Below are 13439 nucleotides of genomic sequence, written 5' to 3' on the forward strand. Positions count from 1 at the left end.
ACTGAGGGGAAGCTTAAGGTCTAAGGAGACCCACTCAGGGTTCGGTGTGCCAGCCAAGGGAAATAAGAACGATCTGACAAAGTGTGTGTAGGGTTGGAGGGAGGGCTGGCAAGGGGGCAGAGAAAGAGGGGAGTAACGATGGGGAGGGGGCTCATCTGTGCTACTGTAACCCTGGAAGAAGGAAGGAAAATGAAAGTGGTTTCATAATAATGATAATAGCTAGGCACCTTTGTCAACCGGATCAGAACCCACCTCTAACCTGTGAATGGCCAGAGGTGAACAGAGCAGGCCGGAGACAGTAAAATCAGGAATTAGGGCAGCTAGGTGGCGCAGTGGATAAAGCACCAGCCCTGGATTCAGGAGGACCTGAGTTCAAATCCAGCATCAGACACTTGACACTAGCTGTGTGACCCTGGGCAAATCACTTAACCCCCACTGCCCTGCAAAAAAAAAAAATCAGGAATTAAAGTTTTCTTTTCAGAGTGAGGAAAAAGGCTTGCAAGCAAGGAGGAACTATAGACACATGTGCCAGGATCCCATCCCTAGTGGGGGACCCCAGAGGCAGTGTGGGGAGATCTCAATACCTATGCTAGTGGCTGCCCAGTGAGCTGTAGCCCTGACGATGAGGAAGCAGCAAGCACGCGACAAGTTTGATTCATAGCAGGACGTTCCAACTTTGTCCAGTGCTTGTCTTTGATCAGAGAACACCTAGTGGATTGTGTGACTAGCCCAGAGGGTGAGATGATTCAGAGGGTGATCTCAAAGGATTGCTGTCCTGCCAAGCTCAGGGGACAGCTTGCTTGCTGGGCCTTAGCTCTGGAAAACAGGGTCTAGGTTATATTTTGTCATTTCCCCTTTTTAGCCAAAGGGAGGGGGTCTGACAGAGCCTTTACCCTTCTGGCCAATAACCACAAGAGGCCAGTTGGGTCAGGATGAGATGTTGATGAGGGGGTCAGTTCCTTGAGGGGGGCATCTACTAGGGAAAGGTGTCCCAGGTATCATTGCTAGCCATTGTTTGCTTGCAAGCAGGGGGAGGGAGTGAGGGAAATGCCAACACACACTTGAATCAGGGCCCTGGTGGTTAGGCTCATAACAAAAGGGAAGAAGAGAAAACAAAACAAAACCTAACTAGGACGGTATATTCAGCCCTCATCTGGAATCTTGGGACAGCTGTCTCATCTCGATGGAGGCTTATTCTGGGTCCATACTAGACGAACCTGGAGGTCCCTGGAGGGTTCTGCCATTCACTCAGGAGGAGGGGCTTTCTTCAGATGATCCGGGAGTACATACCCATAAATTTGGTAGTTGTGAGAGTGGTCAGAAGGACCTGCTTGTAGCCCTTGGAAACAATGATCAATGGCGCAGGAATGGTCCAGTTTCCTAGCCACGCAGGGCTAGGATAAAAAATACAATAAGATTTTTCATAAATTCATAATCATAGTTACATTAATGTCAGATTACAGAGAAAACTTCTTAAAGGGCAAGTTTTGAGAGGGGAGATTTACATGTCACCAAGGTAACCAAGAGACAGTCATAAAACATCTTGAAACAAAAAACCAAAGCAATACAATAATTATCACCAATGTTAACTAACATCAAGTCTCCTTGTAACCTAATAACCCATTCTTTTTTTTCCCAATCTTAATAGTATTTTATTTTTTTTCCAGTTACATGTAAAGATAGTTTTCAACATTTGTTTTTTTGTTTGTTTGTTTTGTTTTGTTTTTTAGTGAGGCAATTGGGGTTAAGTGACTTGCCCAGGGTCATACAGTTAGTGAGTGTTAAGTGTCTGAAGCCGGATTTGAATTCAGGTACTCCTGACTCCAAGGCCGGTGCTCTATCCACTGCGCCATCTAGCTGCCCCAACATTTGTTTTTATAACATTTTGAGTTCCAATTTTTCCTCCCTCTCTCCCTTCCCTCTACCCTCCCCAAGACAAAGCAATCTGATATAGGTTATGTATGTACAATCACATTAAACAAATTTCCGCATTAGTCATGTTGTGAAAAAAAAGAATCAGAACAAAAGGGAAAAACCTCAAAAAGGGGGGAAAGCAAAAAAAAAATAGTATGGTTCAATCTGCATTCAGATTTCACAGTTTTTTTCTGGATGTGGAGAGCATTTTCTATCATGAATCCTTTGGAATTGTCTTGGATCATTGTATTGTTGAGAAGAGGTAAGTCTATCAGTTGATTATCACACAATGCTGCTGTTGCTGTGTACAATGTTCTTCTGACAACCCATTTTTAATATCCAGTTAACCAACATATTTTGAGTCCCAAATGTCTCATATACTTATCTGGTCCTTAGATATTTCTGAGACAATAGGCTTTATTCTCAGGACAGCTCTGAAAGGGGGGATCTGCTTTTCTGGTTTCAAACCTAGAGATTCCTAGATAATTCTGCTAGTAACAAGACAATATAATTTGGTAGAATCAATTAAATTTGATTCTCCAGTTTTGAAACTTCAGAGAATTTCAGTTTATATATTCCATTTGCTGTTTCTATCCTTACTAAATCCTGTACCTGATATAAAAACCTTTCAAAAGTTTATGAGGGCCCAACTGTAAAATGAATTCTCCTGCCTTCTAATAATATCAGATGCTTTTTTTTGGGGGGGGGGCAGGCAATGAGGGTTAAGTGACTTACCCAGCTAGGAAGTGTCAAGCTAGTAAGTGTCAAATTTGAACTCAGGTCTTCCTGAATCCAGAGCCGGTGCTTTATCCACTGCACCACCTAGCTGCCCCAGATACTTTTAAAAAGGGAAAATAATTTCTCTTTCTTTACCATCATCAATACAATTTATGTGTAAAATCCAGTTAATCCTTAATTAATAAATCTTTAATCCAATTTTGTGAACTTAGTACTAAAACATATTCAAAACCTGAATTTTCATGATAGATACATTTGGAAGCCAATCATATATGTCTGTGTATAGTTCTCAGAAAAAACAACAGTCTAATCATGTTGCTTTTCTCAAAATTTACTGTTCCATTTAATTAGAAAACTTTTATATTACATCTTTGTCTTATTATTTTGCCTAATCATTTCCCCCTTAGAGGATATCATATCTATATTATACTTTGACCAGAAATACAAATTAAAATTGTAAAATGTTCATACTTGCATCTTATAATAGTAACTCAGAGATGTTCCAGCATTAATTTATTACTTAATAGATTTAGTATTACACTTACAAAACTTCTTGATTGTAGAAATTTTCTATAAAAGGAACAGAGGGACATAGTTGTAATGATGTCATATAACAGGGAAAAATTCCCTTAGCTCTGTTTGATTCCAGGCATGAGTCATATCTGACAGCCAATCATGTATTCACAGGGTATTAAAAGCAAGGCTTGGGATTAACCAAAAGGGAATTTTCCTTTTCAGAAAGGAAAATAGGACACTGGGGAAATAGGGTCATGAGGATCCTACCTTGGACTAGGTAAAGTCATCCCCAAACTTTTCTCAGGCACAGACTGCAGCACATGCCATTTAAAAAAATTATTGACTTCATGACAATACACCTATCTCTGTAACCAAAACTCAAATTAATAGTAAGTTACAGTCTCAGGAATTTTAACTTAAATAGCAAAATTTCACTAACCACAACTTAGACTTGAATATCTTTCCTGATGTTTCCCTAACAGTTAACATTTCATTTATACTTATAAATCAAAACTACCCATATTCTGGAGCTTCAGACATACAGTAAATACCTGATAGTTGACTCCTCATTAATACATATTTTCTTTTTTTTCCCTTTGGGACAAATGGGAGTTAAGTGACTTGCCCAGGGTCACACAACTAGTAAGTGTCAAGTGTCTGAGGACAGATTTGAATTCAGGTCCTCCTGAATCCAGGACTGGTGCTTGTGTGAGTGGAGAGAAGGGGGTGGGTGTAAGGGATGTTGTGGAGGTAGAAACAAGAGTTGGATGAGAGAATGAGAAGTCCAGGATAACACCAAGTTGAGGTTACAAATCTACAGCAGAAATAGGGAAGTTTGGAAGCAGGGAGGGTTTGGGGAGAAAGATGATCAGTTTTCTTTTGGATGAGATGTTAAAAATCTCATTATCCAGGGGCAGCTAGGTGGCACAGTGGATAGAGGACCAGCCCTGGAGTCAGGAGTACCTGAGTTCAAATCCGGCCTCAGACACTTAACACTTACTAGCTGTGTGACCTTGGGCAAGTCACTTAACCCCAATTGCGTCACTAAAAAAAAAAAAATCTCATTATCCAGATTTAGATACAGTGGCTAAGGAAGAGGTCATCTAGTTAGTAAGCATCAGAGGGGGGATTTGAACACCCAAGTTTTTTGACTTGAGAGGTAGCTGCCTTTCCACTGTGCCATGCTCTGGCCTGTGTTCTGGCGATTTCCTGCTTGTACTAGGAACCAGCCTGATTTCTTAATGCAAAAACCTTTCCCGAAGGTGTAAGAGATCAGACAGTAGGTTCTAGTTGTGTTTGGTCAGAAATCCTAAGCCAGAGGTGTTCCCTACCCAAGCATGACATCTCTTTCATTAGGGAGGAAAAGAAAATTCTTCTGTCTTCTTCTTGTGAGAAATCTGGCATGCTAGTACTCAGTGGAACCCACCTTCAGAGTTCCTCCCAAAAGGTTTGGCCAGGGAGCAAGGGGAGACAGACCACCTTCTGGCTGACAGTTTCTCTCCCTGGCATTCCCTAAGATCCAAAGGACCTCGAGTTGACTTGAGGGCAGACAGCCCAGTGTGTCAATGGCCTGACCTTGGGAAAGGTCTTGTGGGTAGAAGAATCAGGAAGCAAGGCAAGCAGGATGGAGGAGGACATCCTAACAAACAGGGTGAAAGTTGCAAGAAGCAATTGGGAGCGGCTGGTGAAAGGTATGTCCTGAAGACCCGCTTGGAGGGCAAGGACTTGTCCTGTGACCCCTTTCAGCTCCTAGCAAAGCTGCCCATTCCCTCTCTGCTTATCAAAATAGGGAGGTGTGCAAGCCTGTTCCTTTTCTGCTTATCTCATCGTAAGATTTTATTGTCATTCTCCCCAAAGAAATTGTGGAGAGATTGATGTTGAGGAGGTAGTCAATGTCATATGCTATAGGCAATATAGCAATATAGAGGGAGACAGAGACAGAGAGATTGGTTTTCATAGTCCTTGGCAGTACTTTTTAGGTTAGTGAATCACCAGAAGGGGGTAGTTGTCATCCATTCTGATAACGTCTTTAGAGCTGCTCTGTTATGTCTAAGATACTTGGCCTCAAATGACAACAGGCCAACAAATACCTGACTTGGTACTCACAAGGAGGGAATCACCAACTACCTATTGCTCCTCTTCTCTTCTTCTGCCCCTTAGAGAATGATCTCTCACAGATCCCTTATGCAGCTTTATTATAATGTTCTTGGGATGAGAAGCAACTTCTTCCTCTTTAGAGGACCCAGCTCTCTCCTTTTCTTCTCTCTCTCTCTTTTTTTTCCAGGGCAGTGAGGGTTAAGTGACTTGCCCAGGGTCACACAGTTAGTAAGTGTCAAGTGTCTGAGGCTGGATTTGAACTCAGGTCCTCCTGAATCCAGGGTTGGTGCTTTATCCACTGTTCCACCTAGCTGCCCCTAGCCCAATTTGATTTTGATGATTAGATTGTAAGTTCCAGAGACTGTAATCAGTTTATCTTTGTTTCCCTTAGCATGTACCTTGAATCCACTGGTCACTTAAAAATTAAGACCAGGTGCCCCATTGACACAAAAACTTGCCTGGCCCTTTGAGATATTTATAAATTCTGGTCCTCCTAGTCTTATTTATGCAACGATAGCTAGACGGGCTTCAAGAATTGCTATGACCAAAAATAATTAGCACAAAATTTGCATGATGAAATTTATTAAAACAGATAGTTCTAAAATGACTTCCTTCTCGAATTCTATGATGGATATCATCCCGGTGTTTGGTTTACTAGCACTATCTCTCTCTCCTGAAATTATTTTGAATTTCTTTGCATGTATGGTGCAGTATTTGCATGCATATGCATAGCGCATATAAACTCCTGGACGTGGTCTCTTTTGCTTTTGTCTCTGTCTGTCAGTTGCCTAGCACAGTGCCCTGAACATTGCAGGCTCTTAACAAATACTTGTTGACTTAAACTAAAGGACAATTGGTTTTCTGCATTTTATAAAACAACTGCAATTTACAGCGAGACCACTAGGTGGCATACGTGACCCATGGAACACCATTTTCTCTAACTGGTTGATGCCCTGGTTCAGCAGTTATTCTCTCTTAAAGGGAAATGTTATACTGTTTTGGGCTTCCCAAATACAGTAACTGCATCATAAATTTTATTCCACCAAGGGAATGGTCAGAATGATCTGGTTTGTTTACATATGAAGGCCTAGCTCAAAGCCCACCTTACCACCGCTAGCACTGAAAGAGGAGAGATCGCCCTCTTCTGGTCTCTTGTAGGCATTAGTCGTAAACTGCTTGATCTTGTCTCCGCAGCTGGACTGCAATGCCTTGAGGCAGAGATGGTATCTTTTCTTTGTGTTTGTCTCCCCCACAGCTTAATACAGGCTCAGCTCAGAGTAAACAATCAATATTTACTAAGAAGTCAAGATTAATATCTTAAAGAAGTTATTACCTGGGGAAGATGGAGGAATTCCTCTGTTTCCCTCTTCCTCTTGTTACACCAAACCATTGTTTCTTCAAGCATGATTCAGTAATTCAATTGAACAAGAATTTTTCCCCATGTCTTTTATGTACAAAGCACTGGGTATAGAAAGATAGTACCGGCCATTTTACTAGGGGGAGAGAGAAATAACATGCATACAAATAATCAAATACAAAATAGATGCGAAGTAATGGCAAAGTGTAACCTTTGATCTATCTAGCACCTCCCAAGCTCTGGATTCACACTGACTGAGGTTTTATCCTAAGTGCTACCCTAAAAAGATAAATGTGTTTTAGACTTATTGTGCCCCCAACATAGAGTTTACTCTGAGAAATCTATATAGCTTCTGTACAGTTTCAGATGTGGATAAGGGGGATCCCATATCCCATATAAGCACTCAAGATGACAAATATACATTTGATAAAGGACAGTCTTTATTTCACTCCACTGAAAATGCAAAAGAGACAAAGAACTCGGGGCAGCTAGGTGGCGCAGTGGATAGAGCACCGGCCCTGGAGTCAGGAGGACCTGAGTTCAAATCTGACCTCAGACACTTGATACTAGCTGTGTGACTGTGGGCAAGTCACTTAACCCCAATTGCCTCCCCCCCCAAAAAAAAAGAGACAAAGAACTCACAGGAACTCATAACATTCAGAATCATAAAACTGGAGTTGGAAGGAACTTTAGAAATCCGTCCCATACCTGAAAAAAAAGAATCTTTTCTACAACACGCTCGGCAAGTAGTCATCCTGATGTGGGGGTGGGTTTAATTGATCAGATTGATCCTGAGGCATCCCAAAGAATTACAAGACTCAATGACTCAGTTTCCCAAGTTTTATTGCAATACTGTGAGTGACCACAGTGAGAGCACCATGGAGGTGTCTTTTGAATAGGGAAAGAGAAGACAGACAGTTACATTTATAGTATGAATAAATTGATGATCAGTCTCATTATAATAATCTCCACTTTAGGGAGGTACAGGGGAGGGTCTATCCTAATCTGGAGTTCCTGGGGGCTTAAGCCAACCCCAAGGCGGGTACCTTTCTCCATGGAGGTGTGTTTTTGGGGTTTACATGTCATAAGGTGAACTGGGGACAAATTTGGCCTTTTCTGTGCATGTTACCTCAACTTACCAAGGTCAGAGTGTCCCTGTGTTTTTCATTCTTAGGCCTAGTTTCTGGTTATTAACATTTATCAGTTAGGATTTCTATAACCTGTCTCTTTATGTTTTTGTTGTAGTTAAGGTCTCTATGACTTGCCTCTCTGTGTTTTTGTTATGAGTAGTGATTAATTGGGGGTAATTAATAGGAGCCAGACCTCCGGGTACCAATTAACAAGAACCTAGACCCTGATTTTGATGAGGGCCCAAGTCTTAAGTTATCCATTAATCTCTTTTGGAACTCAGATCTAAATTAGAGTTCGGGTCTTAGGTTTGTCTGTTAACCCCTTCTTTACCTCCTACATTACTTCCACATCTATGTGAAGATTTCCTCTGAAGGGAACTTTCTACCTTGGCAGCTTCTTCTATCCTTGGATAATTAGGATATTTAACTCTAAATCTACCTGTCTGTAACCTTTACCAATTCTGGGGCCAACCAGAACAAGTTCTGTTATTATTTTTATATGACCTACCTTCAAATACCTAAAAACAGTTATCATGTTCCTCCCCTCTCCCCATCTCCCACCCGAGTTTTCTCTTTTCTTTCTTTTCTCTTCTATGCATCAGTGGGATAAGAAATATTCTGCTTTTCACTGCTGCTATATATAGTTGATGACATTGGTCATTTCAAAAGAGACACAGAAACAAAGGTATGCTGGTAAATGTTTAACAATCTGCTCTCAGAAAAACAAGTGTACCTGAAAAACTTTTCAGTTCAATTTGCATTATTAACATGTTCTCCATCACTTTCTTAAGTCTAGGCAATTTACAAAACAAATCAAACCCTTGTTAGTAGCATTTGCTAATTTCTAGTGTGTTAACAATTTGCTCTTAAATGGATCCAGTGAAAATAGAGAAGAGATAGAGGAACCTACATTTTTTTTGACAAACACAGTTCACTGGGTTTACAAGTAAATTCTACCAAACATTTAAAGAACAATTGATTCCAATACTATACAAATTATTTGGAAAAATAGTTGAAGAAGGAGTTCTACCAAATTCCTTTTATGACATAAATATTATGTTGATACCTAAACCAGGCAGGGTCAAAACAGAGAAAGAAAATTATAGACCAATTTGCCTAATATCTATGCAAAAATCGTGGTTTTTTTTGTTTGTTTGGTTTTTCTTTGGTGGGGCAGTGAGGGTTAAGTGATTTGCCCAAGGTCACACAGCTAGTAAGTGATGAAAAATCTTAAATAAAATGTTATCAAGGAGATTACAGCAATTCATCCCCAGGATAATACACTATGACCAGGTGGGATTTATACCAGTAATGCTGGGCTGGTTCAACATTAGGAAAACTATAAACATAATCAACAAACACAATTGACAGAGAATTGAGGGAAGCTGATCACCCTGCCTTGGTCACCTTTCCCAGGCCAGTGAATTGCCTGGAGCAGACAAGAAACAGTCACTTCCAGCCTCTAATTATTTGGTAGATCTCCCAAACTCCCCCCTCCAGAAATTCCCACAATTTTTTTATGGACTTTTGCTTGTTATACAAAACAACTTACATGGTGAAAAGGTTAGATGCTTAACCCCTGTCACCTACAGTCTAGTCTTTCTCTCCACCTTAGAAGCCTAGATAAACCCAGTTCCCAGACCTTTCCTTGGGTACCCCATTCCTTGTTGTGTAACACACTAAGCTACAACTCATTTGTCCTGATTAAAGCCCTCCATTTTGTTGTATTGACTGTTTTCATTTAAAATTCACATGGACATCTTCATGCCACAGCCATTTTGCCTGAGTTACATTAAATAGTGATACTCTTCTTTGATTCTGTTGTAACTGATATGGCCTCATCCTAGCCATTTTCCATCTGATACTCAGCTCTCCCAAAGAGGCAGGTTTCATTTGGGAGTCAGCAGAGAGCAACTGAGTTTTCAGGACCTCAAAGTGAAAGGAATATAGCATCTAAGGGGAGGTAGCTTGCCAACACACAGAAGAATTCATCTTTCCTCCGGCAAGCAGATGTAGCACACTCTGCCCCCCTCCCCCCCCGAGCAATGACTTCCATGGGTGAATTTCTCTAGGAGCCTACATTTTGAGGAAATTCCCAAGCCAGCCACACTTCACTCCTTTCCCACCTCCCCTCTTGACTCTCTGGACTTTAGCACAATGCCCCTATGAAGCTAGGTACTTCCCCCAAATATGTTTTTCAGATACTTTTTTATGCATTGTCTTCTCCCACTAGAATGTAAGCTCCCCACCTCACTCCTATCAGATTGGCTAATATGACAAGAAAGGAAAATAATAAATGTTGGATGTGATAAAATAATGGGATTTGGCAGCCGCCCAGGGGCCCCACCTGAAGATTGATTTGGAATTGATTGAATTGGGTGAGACTGACTGAGAACCTACTTAAGGTTGATTAAATAGAGACCACACCTGGCTGGCCCTGAGTGGGGGAGGGTGTATTCTCAGAGGCTGTGGACTATGACATCACATGAGACCACCCTCAACCAATCAGCTTAAAGGACAGCTCCTTCTGAGGAGGGAGACAGGAAGTAGGAAGGGAGGCTGGCTCCTTAGCTCTGGCCTCTTTCCTGCTAGAACCTCAGGTTGGTGGCTGAGGGAAGCAGAAGAAGGAGTCAATTCTGAACTCTAGGGTAGATAGGCTTTGGCTATCTTTCTGAACTCCATATGTTCTCTCTTTACTAACTTCTAATATACTTTAATAAATGCTTAAGGCCCAAACACTGGGGGGGGGGGGCAGGTAAGGACACACACATTAGATTTTATTTGTCATATGGAGAAGCTGTGGAAAAATTGGAACACTAATGCATTGTTGGTGGAGCTGTGAACTGATCCAACCATTCTGGAGAGCAATTTGGAACTATGCCCAAAGGGCTGTGGGGCTGTACATACCCTTTGACCCAGCAATACCACTACTATGTCTGTAACCCAAAGAGATCATAAAAAAGGGAAAAGGACCAACATGTACCAAAATATTCATAGCAGCTCTCTTTGTGGTGGCAAAGAATTGGAAATTGAGGGGATGCCCATCAATTGGAGAATGGCTAAACAAGTTGTGGTATACGAAGTAATGGAATATTATCGTGCTGTAAGAAACAATAAGCAGGCAGATTTCAGAAAAACCTGGAAAGACTTAAGTGGACTGATGGTAACTGAAGTGAACGGAACCAGGAGAACATTGTACACAGTAAGAGCAGCATTGTGTGATGATTAACTGTGATAGACTTAGCTCTTCTCAGCAATACAATGATCCAAGATAATTCCAAAGGACTCAGGAAGGAAAATGCTCTCCACATCCAGAAAAAAAGAATTGTAGAATCTGAATGGAAATTGAACTATACTATTTCTACTTTTTTTCTTTTTAGAGGTTAAGTGACGTGCCCAAGGTCACACAGCTAGTAAGTGTCAAGTGTCTGAGCCTGGATTTGAACTCAGGTCCTCCTGACTCCAGGGCTGGTGCTCTATCCACTGCACCACGTAGCTGCCCCCAGAAACATGTTTAATGTAATTGTACACATATAACCTATATCAGATTGCTTTCTGTCTTGGGGAGGGGGGAGGGAAGGGAAGAAGGGAGAAAAAATTGGAACTAAAAAATCTTATGAAAACAAATGTTGAAAACTAAAAAAAAGATGTAAGCTCCTTGAGGGTCAAGGATTATCTTTATTTTTGTTTGTATTTCTATTCCCAACACTTGGAACCAAATGAGATAATAATTGCAAAGCACTTAGCCAGGTTCCTGACATATTTGTAACTGTTATAAACGTTAGCTATTATATCACCACCACTACCAGCACTACCAACACCACTATCACCACCATCACAATCACAATCACCACCACCATCATCACAGTGTCTGACATAGAGTGAGCACTTAATAAATGTTTGGGGGCAGCTAGGTGGCGCAGTGGATAGAGCACTGACCCTGGATTCAGAAGGACCCGAGTTCAAATCTGGCCTGAGACACTTAACACTTACTAGCTGTGTGACCCTGGGCAAGTCACTTAACCCCAATTGCCTCACCAAAAAAAAAAAAATGTTTGATATGTGGGGAATGAGGGAACTCTCTCTGATGAACACAGAAGGTCCCTGGGGAGAGTGGAGTACATAGGCAGTGAGACACACATGTATCCAAGGAATAGCTTTTGATCACTGGTCCTGGAAGTCCTTTTTTCCCTTTGTGGAACCTCATGGGGTTCCTCATAGGTGTAGCTCTCTGCTGGACTCAAAGGAGCCATGCATTTTTGGAGCCCATGAACAACAGCTCTCTCTGGCATGAGGGATCTCATTCCCTGAAATTGTAGCCACTCTCAGATGACACCTCTATCTGTAGGAGATTCCTATGTCAGTCATTTTTTTTTTTTTAGTGAGGCAATTGGGGTTAAGTGACTTGCCCAGGGTCACACAGCTAGTAAGTGTTAAGTGTCTGAGGTCGGATTTGAACTCAGGTCCTCCTGACTCCAGGGCCGGTGCTCTATCCACTGCGCCACATAGCTGCCCCTACGTCGGTCATTTTAACAATAATATACAACAACAACAATAGCTAAAACCTATAATGCACTCTCAGGTTTGCAAAGTACTTTATATATATATTATCTCATTTGATTTTCACAACCATCTTGTGGGGTAGGTATCATTATTTCCATTTTACAGATAAGGAAGCTGAGGCATTGACTTGCCACAGGTCACACAACTAGTACGTGTTTGAGGCAGCATTTCAACCCAGGTCTTCTTGGCTCCAAGACTACTACTCTTATCATGACACAATATATATATATATGGCACACATACACACACACACACACACACACACACACACACACATATATATATATAAATTATATATATTAACATAATAAAACTTCGTTTGCATATCATTATAAAGTTCACAGATATTTTGCCTATGGAATGAGGCAAATCTCCATTATACATATGTGTATGTTAACTCATCTGAGCCTTACAAAAACCCTATGGGTTTTTTGTAAACCTGTTACACTGGTAAGCTGAGTGAAGTTGGGCAAGTAGCTTAATGTCTCAGCCTCAGATTCTTTATCTGCACCTTATAGGATCGTGAGGCTCAGATGAGATGATATATGTCTATCTCTGTCAATTTTAGAGTGATACATAAGTCCCCACTATTGTCCTGCCTTTGTTGAACTCTAGCTTTGCTTGGCCTATTCTGAGGACTACATTTTTTTCTATTGACTCCATCATGAAAATGGACAGTGGATTCTACTAAGGGAGGCATTGAGAATTTTGGAGGTTGGGCAAAGGAGGCCATTGGGCACCAAGCGAAAACTCATGAAGAGGTCAGTCCTTTCATATATGGAGCAGATGACAGAGTGGCTCTCCAAAATGGCCCTCACTTTGGTGCTGGGAGTATGCTCTAGGAATGCATTTGTTTGTGTTAAGGTAATTTGTTCTGACCATAGAATTGTGATTCATTTATTCATTCACTTACCTAACATTTTTTTTTGGGGGGGGGGCTGGGCAGTGAGGGTTAAGTGACTTGCCCAGGGTCACACAACTAGTAAGTGTCAAGTGTCTGAGGCTGGATTTGAACTCAGGTCCTCCTGAATCCAGGACCAGTGCTTTATCTACTGGGCCACCTAGCTGCCCCCACTTACCTAACATTTATAAGCACTGGCTATCTGCAGAGGTGGCAAGGCACT

This window comes from Dromiciops gliroides, chromosome 2 (genome assembly GCF_019393635.1).
Source record: "Dromiciops gliroides isolate mDroGli1 chromosome 2, mDroGli1.pri, whole genome shotgun sequence".
Taxonomy (NCBI): Eukaryota; Metazoa; Chordata; class Mammalia; order Microbiotheria; family Microbiotheriidae; genus Dromiciops; species Dromiciops gliroides.